The 17,064-nt window shown below is 47.3% G+C and overlaps 1 protein-coding gene across 4 annotated transcripts in view; it reads left to right on the plus strand.

Annotated features, from left to right (window-relative positions):
• The window catches only part of LOC143987639 (mitoregulin-like), a 62,842-nt gene that overhangs the window by 9,563 nt on the left and 36,215 nt on the right, over positions 1-17,064 (plus strand). For 2 of the 4 annotated variants that reach the window (XR_013276676.1, XR_013276675.1), the window contains exon 2: positions 7,699-7,848. The exons of the other annotated variants lie outside the window; for them this stretch is intronic. The gene's annotated coding sequence lies outside the window, so the exon portion shown is untranslated. The remainder of the gene's footprint in view (positions 1-7,698; positions 7,849-17,064) is intronic. 4 annotated transcript variants of the gene reach the window in all.

Here is a 17,064-nt window from a genome sequence, read left to right on the forward strand (position 1 = left end):
TTGGTGTGATATATTGATTCTTCACAGAATGTTCCCTCTGACACTGGTGTGGGATTTTCTTTACCATAACTGAGGGTCTGAGGGAAGGGTGGGGACTTTTAAATTCGTTGTTGATTGTGTTTCCTGTCAGGTGGACCAGTCATCTCTCAGGTGTGCCGTCCTGGAAGATTTCCTAGAAAAGACGTTACCGGTAAGTGTAACTGGTCATTTTTTGGTATCGGTGCTGTTTCGGTATCGGTTTTCGGCCTAGTGTATTTTTCATTTTCGGTATCGGTTTCGGCACCAAAAAACCCATTCGGTGCATCCCTAGTTCACACATATGTGTCAGAATTAGAGCTTCGCGATTAACCACTTATGCCGCGTATACATGATCAGACTATCCGGTGGACAATCCGCCAGACTTTGCGAGCGGACTTGCCCACACACGACCGGACTTTTCCGGCAGACTAGGTCTGGACTTTTGAAATGAACGGACCTGCCCACACACAGAGTAAAGTCCGTTCATTTTGAACGGGGTTCCAGGTAGACAGGACTAGCGAAGGAAGTCGGTGTCGCCGCCTCCATCGGCGAGATTGACACCTGGTATGGATTTAACCCTGAAAAAAACGGTGTGGGGTTCCCCCCAAAGTCCATACCGGACCCTTATCCGAGCACGCAGGCCGGTCAGGAAAGGGGGTGAGGACAAGGGAACGCCACCCTCCTGAGCCGCACCAGGCCGCGTGCCCGAAAACATGGGGGGGGGGGGTGCTTTACTCCGTGTGTGGGCAAGTCCGTTCATTTCAAAACTCCGGCGGACCAGGACGGGTGGATTGTCCACCGGACTGCCGAGTCCAGCAGACAATATTAAGTCAAGACTTCTTTCTAAGTCCGCCGGACTTTTGGGAAGAAAAAGTCAGCCGGAGCCCACACACGGTCGGATCTGGTCGCATGTACGCGGCATTACCGTATTTATCGGTGTATAATATGCACCCCAAGTTTAGGAGGGGATTTTAAGGAAAAAAACTTAAATTTAAATGCCCATCAATGCAGCCTTATCAGTGTCCATCATTCCAGCCTTGCCCAGTGTCCATCTGCAGCCTTGCCAGTCTCTTTGTAGTCGCTGATTATTTAAAATTGGTGCCGATCTCCGCTGACTGTGAGCGGAGCTGAGCAAGCGCTGCTGATATACAGAAAGCCGAGTGTACTTAGCTAGACTCAGCTCCTCTTGCAGTCAGGGTGGGGACAGCGAGAGGAGCCGAGTCTAGCCGAATACACTGGGCTTTCTGTATGTCGGTGGCGCTCGCCCATCTCCGCTCACAGTCAGCAGGGATCGGCGTATAACAGGCACCCATGATTTTCCCCTGATTTTGAGGGGGGAAAAAAGTATGTGTTATACACTGATAAATACGGTAAGCCCCGGACCATTTGGCTGACTAAAGACCAGAGGACTTTTTACAATTTGGCACTGCGCTGCTTTAAATGGTAATTGCACGGTCATGCAATGTTGTACCCAAACAAAATTTGCGTCCTTTTTTTCCCACAAATAGAGCTTTCTTTGGATGTTGTTTACCTCTGGGATTTTTTATTTTTTGTGATCTAAATGGAAAAAGACTGAAAATTATAAAAAAAAAAAAAAAAGATATTTTCTACTTTGTGTTGTAAGAAACATCCAATCAACTCAATTTTAGTCATACATTTAGGCCAAAATGTATTCAGCCACAAAAAAAAATGTCAAGTGTATATTTATTGGTTTGCGCAAAAGTTATAGCGTCTAAAAACTAGGGTACATTTTTTGGAATTTACACAGCTTTTAGTTTGACTGCCTGTCTCATTTCTTGAGGTGCTAAAATGGCAGGGCGGTACCCAAATTACCCCATTTTTGAAAGTAGACACTGCAAGGAAATTGCTGAGAGGCACGTTGAGCAAATTGAAACTGTGATAGGCAGTGAGGAGTGATATAAAATATGTACACTCTTAGCCTGAAGGCGGTGCTTGGATTGTGGGGTCCCGTACCACTGGGTGGTCAGGGGGTTAAACCTTTATAGGGTAAAATACAGCGGGTGCCCTAACGCTATAAAAAAAAAATCTAGCACAATTTCATTCCCGTTTGTCAGTCCCGACTTCGGGGGTGATTTCAGAGACACCTGTTAAGGTTGCTGTAGATGTCAATGGAAATCGCACCCTGAAGTTGTCAAAAGTAGTACAGAAACTACTTTTGGGAATTGGTGCAGTGCTGCAAATGCGGTGTCGCACCGATTCATATGCTGCTATTGCCCGCAATTGCTGCCACTTTGGCATGCAATTTGATATGTCAAATCACATGCCAAATCGCTCCAATGTGAAATGGGGCTAAAACAGCATTTCCCAATTCTATGTAACAAGTGCAGCGTTCTCTGCTCACTTCTCACAGCTGACAAATACAAACAGCCATAGTTATGGAGATAACTATAAACAAAGACCCATTTAGTTCTTGGATCAAAGGAATGAACTTCAGTCTGTAAATGAGGTCAGTTTAACCACTTAAAGACAAAATCTTTTTCGGACACATGTTGCCTACAATTTAAAATCGGTATTTCCCAAGGCGTCTTTCAGGACAGCACCTGAGAGATAGCGACTCCTCCCTCCTCATTAGGAAACACCTTCTTCCTCCAGACTTTAAAGGGAGGCACCTCCCTACCACACCAAAGTTATTGTGTTTCCTCCGGCCCGGAGGGAACATCTTTTGGGAGGGAGTCAGTTCTCTTGGGTGTTCCTGAGGGACAAGGCTTCCTTCCCTTTTTTCCTCCTTAAGGGACCCGCTGTCCTCCCGACCTACCCAGGCCTCAGCAGCGGTAGCAAGCGGGCTCCTCTTCCCCTCTTGGTGCTCGGAGAGAGCCGAAGATTCGGCGGCCCGCACGTCCGTAGGCGCGGTGGCGCGCGTGTGCCGCCGCCATGTTTTTTCCGGCGGTCGCGCCGGAAATGACAGAGCGGGTCACTGGGTCGGCTGAAACGTCGTTTCCGGCGTGGATGCAGGGGGGAGGAGGGAGGACAGGAGCTGGTGCCTATTTCCGCTTCCGGTCCGGTACAGATGCATTATGGGAGTCCGGAGGCGGCGTGTAGCCACAAGTGGAATTCTGCACACCTGTTATGGAAGATTCAGCGTCTGCAGCGGTGGGGACAGGCACAGGCACCAGCAAAGCCCAGGTAGGAGGCAGCGGTTAAAGTCTGCCTTTTTTCTCCTATTTCCTGGCTTTTGGTCTCTCTTTTTTTTTTCTTTCCCCCCTCGTGGCAAGGGGCCTGTCTGGGCACTAGAAGCGGACTGGTTTCTTCTCAGTGCACCTGTGTGGTGATCCCTATCAAGGCTGAGACTGGGTCTCACTAAGGGTTCCCTGGTTTTTTTCCCTTTTGTCTTTTTCTTCATAGGCTAAGAGCTCTGACCCAAAGAAGAGATGTCCTTCTTGCAGGGCCAAACTGGGAGAAAATTGGAAGAAAACCCTGTGCAGTGCCTGCATTACTTCTTTAGTTAAAGAGGAATCAGCCTCTGTATGCGAGGATCTGGTTGCCTCTGTAATACGCCACGATTCAGAATTTTTGTGACTCACTAGTAAACCCGGCTGCTAGTCAGCCTTCCACTTCAGAGTCTTCCCAGGGGTTTTTCTCTATCCCGGTATTGGAATCTCTGCCTGAAGACCCTTCAGATAGGGAAAAGCAGTCCGCTGCTCTTTCCGTTAAAGATTCGGAAAAGGAGTTGGAGGAGTCTGAGGTAGCCCCCTCTAAATTCAAACTGTCCCTTGAAGAGGTTGATGGGCTCCTTAAAGCCATTCATGCTACGCTTGGCTTAAGTGAGGAGAGAAAGGAATTGTCACTCCATGACCCCATGTATGCTGGGTTGGATGAGCCTAAGGGGCGAACGTTCCCAGTTCATCCGGTCATCTCTGAGGCCATTAGGAAAGAATGTGCAGGATCCTGAGAAAAAGCCCTTTTTCTCCAAAGCCCACAAAAGGCGTTTTCCTTTTGAGGAGGACCCTGCAGCAGTGTGGAACAAGGTGCCCAGATTGGATGCCGCCTTCTCCCAGGTCTCAAGGTCTACGGATCTGTCCTTTGAAGACATGGGAGTTTTGAGGGATCCGATTGGACAAATGCATGGATCTTTTGCTCAAGAGATCATGGCAATCAGTTATGAGCAATTTAAAACCAGCAATGGCCACAACGTGTGTAGCCAGAAATTTAGAATTCTGGATTAACCAGTTAAAGTCACATATAGCTGCAGATTCCCCCAAACAGGAAATCTTAGATTCTTTTCCTACCCTGACTGCGGCAGTTGCCTATATTGCAGATGCCTCAGCTGAGGCCAGCCAGGTCAGCAGCTCTAACTAATGCTGCAAGAAGAGCCTTATGGCTTAAAACCTGGCCCGGTGACTCGGCATCAAAGAACAAGCTGTGCGGGTTACCCTTTTCAGGGGACCTTCTCTTCGGCCCTGACCTCGATAATATTCTGGACAGGACAGCCAATAAAAAGAGATCCTTCCCGGTCAAAAAGAAAAAGCAGGTACCAAAACGTCTTTTTCGACCTCAAAAAACTCAGGATCAGGACAGCAAATTGCAGGGGAGAAGGAAAAATTGGTCCACCCCGAAGCCGAAAGGTAGAGGCGGATTTCTCTTCCGTCCTCCTACACAGGCCGAGAAATCTCAATGACTCGTCTCTGTGGGTGGGCGGAAGACTACAAAAATTTCTTCCGCAGTGATCAGGGGTAACTTCAAATCAGTTTATTCTGACCACTCTCGCGCAGGGTTACACACTCGAGTTTGCCAACCACCCCCCAAAAAGGTTCCTGATTACAAACACCCCGCGGGACTCGGTAAGGGCCCTGGCCATGAAGTCCTCTCTAGAGGAACTGATGCAGCAGGGTGTAGTGGTACAGGTGCCCCTGCAAGAACAGCAGGAGGGGTTTTATTCCCATGTTTTCCTAGTAAAAAAAACCGACAGGAAAATTTCGGTTGATTCTCAACCTAAAACCGTTAAACGAGTCCATCAGGTACAGAAAGTTCAAGATGGACTCAATTTTTTCAGTCAGGAATCTGTGGATGCCAGGATGTTTTATGGCGTCAGTGGATTTAAAGGATACATACCTACATGTTCCGATCTCTCCCCAGTCTCAGAAGTTCCTCAGGCTGGCGGTGAGGTTGGGGGGTGTGGTTCATCATCTCCAGTTCAGGGCCTTACCCTTCGGTCTGTCATCATCTCCCCGAATTTTTACCAAAGTAATGGCAGAAGCTTTAGCTCTGCTGCGACTTCAGGGAATAGCAGTTATTCCTTATTTAGACGATCTGCTGTTTTTTGCCCCATCCAGCGAGGAATTGCAGATCAATCTAGGCAAAGCTGGCAGCCATCTGGAGGCTCTGGGGTGTATTTTGAACCTCCAAAAGTCGTCCCTAAACCCATCCCAGGAGATTCGGTTTTTAGGGTATCTAATAAATTCGGTGGATCAAAAAATCTTCCTTCCCTTAGACAAAAAGGACAGGATTTCCGGTGCAGTGTCTTTACTGCAGACCAGCCAAAATCTGACAGTAAGACAGGTTATGTCAGCTTTGGGGGTTCTAACCTCAACAATGCCGGCAGTCCTGTGGGCAAGAATGCATTTCAGGTGTCTGCAGGCTTTTCTTCTAAAATCTTGGGATCATACAGTGGCATTCCTAGAGGCAGAGGTAAGAGTGTCAACCCAGGTAAAAAGGTCCCTATGGTGGTGGAAAAGACAGGATGTCTTATCAGAAGGGTTAGTCTGGGCTTTTCCAGTCGAGAAAAGACTAACAACGGACGCCAGTTCCTGGGGGTGGGGGGCCCATCTAGGAACACGTTTTACTCAGGGATCCTGGGCCAAAGAGGAGGCAGTAAGGTCCTCAAACTGGAGGGAGCTCAAGGCGATTGCCTTGGCTCTGGAATTGTTTGTTCAGGAGCTTCAGTCACATCACGTTCAGGTCCTAACAGACAATGCCACGGCGGTGGCTTATTTAAACAGGCAGGGGGGTACAAGGTCACTTCAAGTACTGGCCATGGAGATCCTTCGGTGGGCAGAAAAACATTTGTTATCTCTATCAGCAGTCCACCTAAAAGGGGATCTAAACAGGTTAGCGGACTTCCTAAGCAGAAACGCTATTCGGGAAGCGGAATGGTCTCTAAACTCGATGGTATTCGCAATGATTGCCGGGAAATGGGGGCTACCAGAGGTGGACCTGTTCGCCTCAAGGGAGAACGCCCAGGTTCCCCAGTTCTTTTCCCTGGACATTCGCGATGGCTCACTGGGCACAGATGCGCTAGCTTATCCATGGGAATTCCGTCTCTGTTACGCTTTTCCCCCCATTTCAGTTAATCCTGTTAATTTTAAGGAAAATTCAGAAGGAAAAGGTGCCAGTTATTCTAATCGTGCCCTTTTGGCCAAAGAGGGCCTGGTTTTCGACAGTTCTAGGTCTGGCAATCAAGCCTTGTTGGCATCTGCCCCTCAGGCACGATCTGTTGTTGCAGGGCCCAGTAAACCATCCAGGATTGGCCAGCCTGGCCCTCACGGCCTGGTTTCTGAAAGTCAGCTCCTTAGGAGCAAGGGGTTTTCCAGCCGTTTGATCTCTACCCTTTTGGCAAGTAGGAAAAGGGTTACAGGGGCCATTTATTCTAAGGTTTGGAAGCGTTATAAAACATGGTGTTTTTCAGCCGCCCAGGTTCTAGGGAGCCTTGTCTCCATCTTGGAGTTTTTACAAGATGGAGCAGACAAGGGACTAGCAGTTAGTACTGTTCTTAGAAAGATCTGTGGCCTCAGATCCGCTGGTGATCAGATTCTTTAGAGCCCTTAAAAGGTCTAGGCCAGCACCTATTAAAGTTTTTCCTAGATGGGATTTGTCGGTAGTCCTACAGTCTCTAACAAGGGGTCCTTTTGAGCCCCTTGAGGAGGCGCCCCTTAGGTTTCTCACATTAAAGACCGTTTTTCTGATTGCCATTGTCTCTGCACGCAGGATCAGTGAGTTAAATGCTCTGTCAGTTAAAGAACCGTATCTATCCATTTTTCCTGACAGAGTTATTCTTAGAACAGATGCAAAATTCTTACCGAAGGTAGCTTCAGTTCAGAACCGTTTACAGGACATAGTACTTCCAACCTTTTGCGTTAACCCCAAAGGAGATAAGGAGACTCTTTTCCATACGTTGGACGTCAGGAGGACTCTGTTGAGTTATCTAGAAAGGACGGAGTCCTTCAGACGTTCAGATTCACTGTTTGTACTTTTCTCGGGAAGTAAAAAGGGTTTCCAAGCTTCTAAAGTTACTTTAGCTAGATGGCTGAAATTATCTATCTCGGAGGCATATTCCCAGGCAGGATTATCCCCTCCAGCAGGAATTTGTGCACATTCAACCAGGGCTCTGGCATCTACATGGGCAGAGAGAGCTGGTGCCACCCCTGAGCAGATCTGCAAGGCGGCGACATGGTCGAGTTTTCACACATTTGTGAAACATTATAGACTGGACCTCACTTCGGCCAGCGATCAGGCGTTTGGCAGAAAGGTCCTGCAAGCTGTTGTCCCGCCCTAAGGGGTAAGTCTCTGTTATCCTCTCAGGTGCTGTCCTGAAAGACGCCTTGGGAAAGACCAAGTTAGACTTAGCCGTAATTTGTTTTCCAGAAGTGTTTCAGGACAGCAACATCCCGCCCTATGGTATTGTATTATGCTACGCTGTGACTAATGTATATGTTTGTGTTCCAGCCGGGGCCGGAGGTTCTCTTCTACAACTGAGGTGTGGTAGGGAGGTGCCTCCCTTTAAAGTCTGGAGGAAGAAGGTGTTTCCTAACGAGGAGGGAGGAGTCGCTATCTCTCAGGTGCTGTCCTGAAAGACTTCTGGAAAACATGTTACCGGTAAGTCTAACTTGGTCTTTTTCTTACATCAGGGGACACAGAGCCATAGTATCAGGTGCTGGACACTGGCACGCCCCTTAAGATGTGAACTTCCCGCATATAACCCCTCCCACTACTGGGAGTCCTCAGTTTTTTTTTTTCACCAGTGTCTAAGGCAGTGATGGCTTACCTTGGCACCCCAGATGTTTTGGAACTACATTTCCCATGATGCTCAACTACACTGCAGAGTGCATGAGCATCATGGGAAATGTAGTTCCAAAACATCTGGGGTGCCAAGGTTCGCCATCCCTGGTCTAAGGTGTTGGGCACGTTTAAGGATGTGTTGTACTGAGCTCCACGGGCAGTAATCCTTTGAGAGCCAGCCATCTTGACTGGTTCCGTTCTGATGTCTCCGTAATAGACTAAATGAATGGTACCCGGGCCTCGTAATCCGAAAACACAAGGTTTTGCTTGCGAATGCTTTAAAGAGCTGGGCCCTGGGATCCAGTACCTTTTGGTAGTAAGGCCAATAAAAATGTACTGTCAGGGTCTTCTCGCAGGTCCAGGATTGTGGGTCAACTTGAGTGTTCCCCGGTTCGTGAAGGTTTCCTTTTAAGGTCCTGGAGCCTACCATGAAGGGCGAAGATTGGGTTTTTATTTCTGGTAAAACCCTGCTGCGAGGATAAGGTATGGTAGATTTTCTCGGGAATCTCTCCTTCCATGTATTGTGTTGTAATGTCTGTGTCACCACTGGGGGCTGTATTGAGCACTCACCATTCTGATGCTGGGAACAGCAGAAGCTCCACTCTCCTCTCTGTCCAAGCCAGCTCAGACCTTTAACCACTTTCAGACCGGACCATTTTGCTGGTCAATGACCAGAGGTCTTTTTACAATTTGGCACTGCGCTGCTTTAACTGGTAATTGCGCGGTCATGCAATGTTGTACCCAAACAAAATTTGCGTCCTTTTCTTCCCACAAATAGAGCTTTCTTTTGATGGTATTTGATTGCCTCTGCGATTTTTTTATTTTTTGCGATATAAACGTAAAAAGACCGCAAATTTTGAAAAAAAATGATATTTTCTACTTTTTGTTATTAGAAAAATCCAATAAACTCAATTTTAGTCATACATTTAGGCCAAAATGTATTCAGCCACATGTCTTTGGTAAAAAAAAAGTCAATAACTGTATATTTATTTTATAAATTAATAAGAATGCGGCGCTACCTAAAAGTGCTAAAACATATAAATGAATAATAATCCCAAAATAAATGTAAATCAAATAATATCCACTAAATGTAACATGGATATAATAAGAAATAAATCAATATAAATAATCCAAATTAAAATACGCGTGCAAGCAATAAATGTGCAACAATTTGTGAATGAGAGTCCGTGAAAAAATCAATCAAATGATTAAATAGAAATAATCTGCATAGATAATCCAAATGTAAACAGGCGTATAAAAAATATGTATAAAAATATATAAAAATGTATAAGGTGAAAATTCGTGAAAAAAAGCAAATATAGTGATTATTTAGATAATCAATATACACACGTGATTGTCCATAAATAAAGTGCGCTGATGACTGATAAAATTGCAAAAAATATATATAAATAAAGTTCATGCAAAAAATGTGAAGAATCAATTCCCAAGAGTGGCAAATCACTGCAAACTTCAGTGCTTAATGGGTGCACCAACTATTTCCCCCAGCCTCTCACCTCCAATAGCTGGTAAATAGGCACTGTGTAAAAGGATAACTGCTGGCTTCTTATTCATTCAGTCACACTGCTCCACCGCTGTTTGTATTTCACTGTAAGGCTATGTATTATATGCCCTCCCAATAGCTCCAGGATATCCAAGCCATATAGAATGGAAAAACACAGAGGGCTTTCATGTGTAGTATCTTCGCTATTTTATTGTAATAAAAGGTAAAATCCACACTTACATTAACAAATACAGCAGAGTGTGCAGCAAACGCCTATATCCTATAACGCCTATTAGCGCCTATATCCACTGGTACTGTATTGATTTTATGCCATTTTATTTTCTGACAATTATGGTGATTTATCAATTTTTATGATATTTTATGATGATCTTTTATTGGAGACAAAGACATGTCATTGAGATACTCCCTCTCACATAGTTTGTTTTATTAGAGAGGATTATTGATTATGCTCAATGATATAATTATTACGATCTCTTCCTCTGTTTATACAAAATGTCTTTCTCCCCTTAGTGCCTTTTGTTTTTGGATTCAAGCTAAATAATTTAAAGAGCAATTTTATATTCAACCACTAGATGTCGCTCTTTCTATAAGTCCGTATATATTACGGTCTATTTTTAAATTTTAATTTATTTTAAATTATATATTCCTTCTAAATAGTGATCTACTTATATGGTTTTAGTTTTAGTAGTTTCACTATAAATATCTTTGGAATATATAGAATACTGATGCTATAGCCACTTTACTTTGAGTCCGCAATAGCGCTACCGCCCTGAGTTAATATGGCGACGGCGCTCGTTGCATATAAATACCTATGACACCTACTTCCTATCACCCTTTGAAAAAGTTACATTCTGTAACGCAACGCGTCAGGGAAGGAATTTGGTGTCGGACCTATCACTTCCGGTTTACGGCCGAAACCGGAAGTCCGCGTTTGCTGCACACTCTGCTGTATTTGTTAATGTAAGTGTGGATTTTACCTTTTATTACAATAAAATAGCGAAGATACTACACATGAAAGCCCTCTGTGTTTTTCCATTCTATATGGCTTGGATATCCTGGAGCTATTGGGAGGGCATATAATACATAGCCTTACAGTGAAATACAAACAGCGGTGGAGCAGTGTGACTGAATGAATAAGAAGCCAGCAGTTATCCTTTTACACAGTGCCTATTTACCAGCTATTGGAGGTGAGAGGCTGGGGGAAATAGTTGGTGCACCCATTAAGCACTGAAGTTTGCAGTGATTTGCCACTCTTGGGAATTGATTCTTCACATTTTTTGCATGAACTTTATTTATATATATTTTTTGCAATTTTATCAGTCATCAGCGCACTTTATTTATGGACAATCACGTGTGTATATTGATTATCTAAATAATCACTATATTTGCTTTTTTTCACGAATTTTCACCTTATACATTTTTATATATTTTTATACATATTTTTTATACGCCTGTTTACATTTGGATTATCTATGCAGATTATTTCTATTTAATCATTTGATTGATTTTTTCACGGACTCTCATTCACAAATTGTTGCACATTTATTGCTTGCACGCGTATTTTAATTTGGATTATTTATATTGATTTTATTTCTTATTATATCCATGTTACATTTAGTGGATATTATTTGATTTACATTTATTTTGGGATTATTATTCATTTATATGTTTTAGCACTTTTAGGTAGCGCCGCATTCTTGTTAATTTATATACTCATTTTTTAGTGCAGAGATCACTGTTTTTATGCTGGCTGCTTCCTATGTACATCAATTTTGTATTTTCCTATGACATATTAGGTGGAGCGCACTAGTTTTCCCTTTACACAACTGTATATTTATTGGTTTGCGCAAAAGTTGTCACATCTACAAACTAAGGTACGTTTTCTGGAATTTACGCAGCTTTTAGTTTACGACTGCCTATCTCATTTCTTGAGGTGCTAAAATGGCAGGGCAGTACAAAACCCCCCCAAATGACCCCATTTTGGAAAGTAGACCCCCTAAGGAAATTGATAAGTGGCATATTGAGCCCATTGAATATTTTATTTTTTTGCCTCAAGCGATTGAATAATGACAAAAAAATATATATATTTTTTTTTTTTTACACAAAGTTGTCACTAAATGATATATTGCTCACACATGCTATGGGCATATGTGAAATGACACCCCAAAATAAATTCTGCTGCTTCTCCTGAGTACGGGGATACCACATATATGGGACTTTTTGGGAGCCTAGCTGCGTACGGGGCCCCGAAAACCAAGCACCGCCTTCAGGCTTTCTAAGGGCGTTACAGTTTTGAAGGCCATAAAATGCCAAGATGGCACAAACCCCCCCCCAAATGACCCCATTTTGGAAAGTAGACACCCCTAAATTTAGGGGTACACTAGTGAGACTAGGTAATAAATGGCGGGTGCCCTGAAACTATAAAAAAATAACTAACCAACCAGCGTCACCTGTAACAGTTATATGGTGATCACTGGTGAAAGGGTTAACTAGGGGGCAATCAGGGGGCTTTATGCGGTAGTATATGGGGGTCCCTGGCGCTATAAAAAGTTGCGGTGAACCTAAATACCTACCTGCCTAACTAGCGTCACCTGTGATCGCTTATTAGGCTGGGTTCACACTGGAGCGATGCGGGAACGCCACGAATCCGCGGCGGGTTCCCGCATCGCATGCCTCCCGGCGGCAGTTCACACTGCCCTATGCGAACTGCTGGGAGTGTCAGTGAAATGTTAATGACACCCCCCATATCAGTTCGCATATCACAGTGCGATCTGCAAACTCGGATCGCATGGTGTGAACACCCATGCGATCCGATTCTGCTGCGGACCAAAAAAAAGGGTCCCGTGCGAATTTGCGGCGGGTGCGGCGCGAATTCAGCCATACTATCTGTATGGCTGAATTCGAATCGCACAGAGATCGGATGTGATTTGCACTGCAGTGCGGTGCGAATCACATTCATTCTCATAAACCGCTGCAATGTGAACCCAGCCTTAGTGACACTGGCGACGGGGGGTGATCACGGGGTTAAACCTTTATTGGGGGGGTTAGGGGGGTACATTAGAACTAAAGGGGGCTAACCCTAACTGCCCTAACAGTTATTACAGTCACAAATGACACCAATGCAAAAAAAAATAAAAAAAAATGCAATTGGTGTCACTGTGACTGGGGGGGCAGGGGTAATTGGGGGGGTGATCGGGGGGTGAAGGGGGGGTGTGAGTGTGCCTGGCATGTTCTACTGTGTAGTGTCGTGTTGGTGCAACTCACCGATCCTCTCTACTCGGTGCCGGAACGAAAACTACCGACACGGAGGAGAGATTACATCACTTCCTCTCCTGTGTTTACATTACAGGAGAGGAAGTGATGTCACGGAGCATTTCTATTCGTCGGGAGCGATCGCGAGGGGGTGGCCATGAATGAATGGCCGCCCCCTCATCCCGTATCGCTCCCGAACGAATACCGACCGCCGCAGGCACCGGGGGGGGGGCCCGATCGGGCCCCCCACCCGCGGGAAGGCAGGGACGTATATATACGCCCATATGCCTGCCCGTGCCATTCTGTCGACGTATATCGTCGTGCGGCGGTCGGCAAGTGGTTAAATAAGAGTAAGAGATTTTTGTCTGATTTGAATGCAAGCCAGCTGCCTTTTTTTCATTAATGTAATTTTTTTATTTTATTTTTTTTTGGCAAGCCGCGGCTGCTCGCTGAGTGGGGGATTTACCTCGCCCGCCATGATGCTGGTGCTCGCGTGGGAGATTCAACTTCCCTGTTTGAAAGAGGAGGGGGGCCGTTTCCATGCTGGGGCATGGCTAAACGGCGTCAGACGCCGGCCACACGTGTAGGAAGTATTTTTAAGCTTGGCAAGAGAAGCTGCTGCCTGGTGGTGGAGGGACAGAGCAGAGTGGTTGCTGGTCAGGTTTGGTTACACAGGCATTCCCCTTTTTGACAACATTGTACTGTATAGCTAGGATTAATAGCAGTTATTGTACTGTACTATAGCCTAGCAAGTGAAACATTCTTTTGCTGGTAGTGTCTCTGCTTTGTGCTGCAAGCTATGAGTGGCAAGGGGGCCAGGAACTCCTCTAAGGGGTCACAACAAACTAAGACCCTGTCCAAAAGAATGTCGTCCTCCTCTGAGAGTGTTGCAGCCTGTTATTGCAGTTGCTCAGGATGCTTCAGCCCCTGAGTATGTTACATGCAGAGTGTTGTCTTCTACCATTGCTAGTCTAGAGAAGAAACTTGATGCGATTTTATCCCTTCAGAGCGGGGTTAAAAGCAGTAGATCCCCATCAAGTGCTCAAGATCCTCCTCTGTAGGTTCAGGATGCCGGGGATCAGGCAGATCTTCCTAGAGATTTGAAAGATACTGGCTTAGGGGGGCGTGGCCTGGACATGGCTGAGGAGGGTCGCGCTTAACCTGAGCTCCCAGCCGACTCGCGCAGCTCCTTTGCCCGCAGAATGCTCACTGCTAAGCGGCGTTCATCGCAGAGAAACGGAGGCAACTGCAAGCAGACTCCCCGTACCTCACCTCTGGGAGGAATCCAGCGTCTCTTTGGCCGCAGCCAGCCGGGCGCCGAGGACTCCAACATGGCACAGGCACACACGCTGCGCGTGACAGACCCGGACCGTACTGCATGGCCAGTATCTCCGGCGGGCTCTCACAGTTCGGAGATCTGCCCTGACACTCCATATGCCTGCTCGTCAGACCACGGAGGAGCCCCGCAGCCAAGCCAGGCCTGTGGAGCGGATTCGGAGCTGAGAGCCATTCTTAAAGCGCTCCCAACCAAAGCAGATATAGAAGCACTAGTGGGTCGCGTGAAAGCGGCCCACCGTAAAGAACTCAAGTGGTGAAACAGGAGGTGCAATCGCTCTCGGGGAGACTTTCGACGGTTGAGTCAAATCTGGCGGTGCTGGACAGCAGGGTGGCTGCTTTAGAGGCACATGAGACCTCTCAGACAGAGCACTCTTGAGCTCCAACTTTCTATGGAGGACAGGAGCCGCAGGAACAACCTGCGGCTTCGTGGCCTTCCCGAGGCCACGGGTGCTGCTGACCTTGAGGCCACGGTGGCGGACATCTTCCGCAGGGTTGCTGGTGACCAAATGCAGGGTCGCCTAGAGTTTGACCGGATCCATAGGGCTCTGGGCCCCAGGTTGGAGGACCCAGCGAGGCCCAGAGATGTGATCTGCCGCCTACATCATTATGCCCATAAGGAAATAATCGCACACAAGGCATGGGAAGTGCGGGACTTGGAGCTGGATGGGGCGCCGTTAATGATTCTGCCTGACGTCTCCAGGGCGATCTTGCAGCGACGGGCGCTCATGAAGCCACTGCTGGATCTAGCAAAAAGTCGGGGGTTGACTTATTCTTGGGGTTTCCCCCTGGCGGTGAATTTCCGGAAAGAGCAACGGTCGTTTGTCCTTCGATCACCGGAATCTCTGCCTGCCCTATTCACCTTCTTGGGTACGAAACCGATTAATGTCCCCAACTGGCTTGACTTCCTGCCAAGGCCGTAGGAATAACCCCGTGGCAAGGGGTGGTTTACCCCCTAGACCACAGAGGAGCCGACGCCATTCTCGTGCGGAGTCGCCAGGAGCGAACAGGGAATTCTGAGTACGTGAGGCCTGCATCCTCCCCGGACACAGTGTTTAACAAGGACATCATCTCACATGTTCCCGCATGCTTGCGCTCAATCACTGACCTCCTGGAACCACAGGTATGATGCATTGCTGCTCATCGGCTGCTTTGCAGGTTCCCTCCTGGCTCCCCCCCGTCCTCTACTCTCTGGTACCAATGGACATTACTCACTGCACAGAGGAACACTTTGCGGGACCCCTGCCTGGCCCTGCAGCGGGATCTCGGGTACTCCAGATGTGCAGAACACATTGTACCCTCGGGTTGGTTTGGACATGCTCATCGGGATGCCAGGGGTCCAGCGCACAAAGATTGCCTTCGTAATTGTTTGTGACCATGTTGTGTGGTGGGCTTAATTGGTCAGGGAAACTGTTATGCAAGCCACTGTTTACCCAGGTTGAACCCCCCCCCCCGGAGCCTCCGTGGGTAGCAAAGTGAGAGACCATGCATAGCGGTTGGTCACAGCGGTACTGTTCGGGCACCTGATCATGGTGCACCCCCCCCCCCCATCCTGCTTGTGCTCTGGTCCCGTTGCCGGGCACAGTAGGGACCTTTTGGAGGGAGCTTGGGACCCTGGCCCCCCTCTGACCGGGGGTACTTTCCTGAGGGGCTCCCCTATACTGGAACAGGGGGTGCCATGGCCGAGCACCTGAGGCCCCATCTTCTTTTGCACACCTGAGGGGTGAACGAGAGTCCTGGGGCTCTGTGGGCACCTAGGTGGGGGAGGGGTGACCCAGTGGGGGTGTTGGCGCGGGTGCCCGGGTTGGGAGCGCGGCCATGGGGAGGGGCATATTTTGTATTTACGGGACAGCACGGGAGGCCCTCGGATAGTGGGAGCAATGGCCAACTACCTCCTGAGGTTGCGAGCAGCGGAACCTGACATTTAAAGATGTCAGGGGTGGCTTTCGGATGGAAGCGCCCCTGATACTGGGACACAGCGGAGCCCTCAGTCTGATAAGCGTAACAGGGATGGATGCACATACGCCGCGAGTCCGGGGTGATGCAGTTAGCTCTGGGTACTATTGAGCTCTTGTCACAAGGGTTCACCTGTCCGTATATTCTGCATACATGCATGTGTTCGTAGGATTTACTCTGTTCTCATTAATATGTTGACGATTGCAAATGTTACATAATGTTGAAACGCTGTATTAATCACTCAGGTGTTGGGTCGGCTGGGTGGGATGGCAGGAGCCCTGCACTTTTTCCGGTCACAGTCCGTCTCCGCCCCCGAATAGGCCCACACTTGCCTCCGCTTTCATAGGCGAAGGTACTGTGCATTTTCAAGTGTTCACTTGTATTTTTAGCTAGTGGGTCTCGTAGCTGGGACCTGCCTTACCATGCCCCTTTCTTTCATCTTCTTTACCCCGCTCCTTGTCCCCTTCTCCCCCCCCCCCCTCTTTCATTTCGCTTTCAGTAGCCAGGGTGATGGACTCCATAAAAATTGTATCAATTAATGCCAAGGGTTTGAATACCCTAGAGAAGAGACGTATTTTGCTGGATGACCTCCGCAAATCACATGCGGACATTGCTTTTATCCAGGAAACACATTTTAGACAGGAGAAATACCCGATCCTTAAAAATTGATTCTTTCCGACCTGCTTATCACTCCACTAATCCCTTGGCCAAGTCTAAAGGGGTCTATATCCTAATATCAAAGAAACTTCCCTGGCAATGCCAAGAAACATTGGGAGACCCGGAGGGTCGTTTTATGTTTATTAAGGGTTTGGTGGGAGGTACCCCTTTCACGCTGGCCTCCATTTACGCACCAAACGAGCACCAGAGCGCCTTCATAGCTAGGGTCCTAGATGAGCTTGGAGATTTCACCACGGGACAATTGATCCTTGTGGGGGACTTCAATGCCCCGCTGATTCCCTCCTCAGACA

This window comes from Lithobates pipiens, unplaced genomic scaffold (genome assembly GCF_037356315.1).
Source record: "Lithobates pipiens isolate NorthernLeopardFrog02 unplaced genomic scaffold, aLitPip1_a1.2 Scaffold_18, whole genome shotgun sequence".
Taxonomy (NCBI): Eukaryota; Metazoa; Chordata; class Amphibia; order Anura; family Ranidae; genus Lithobates; species Lithobates pipiens.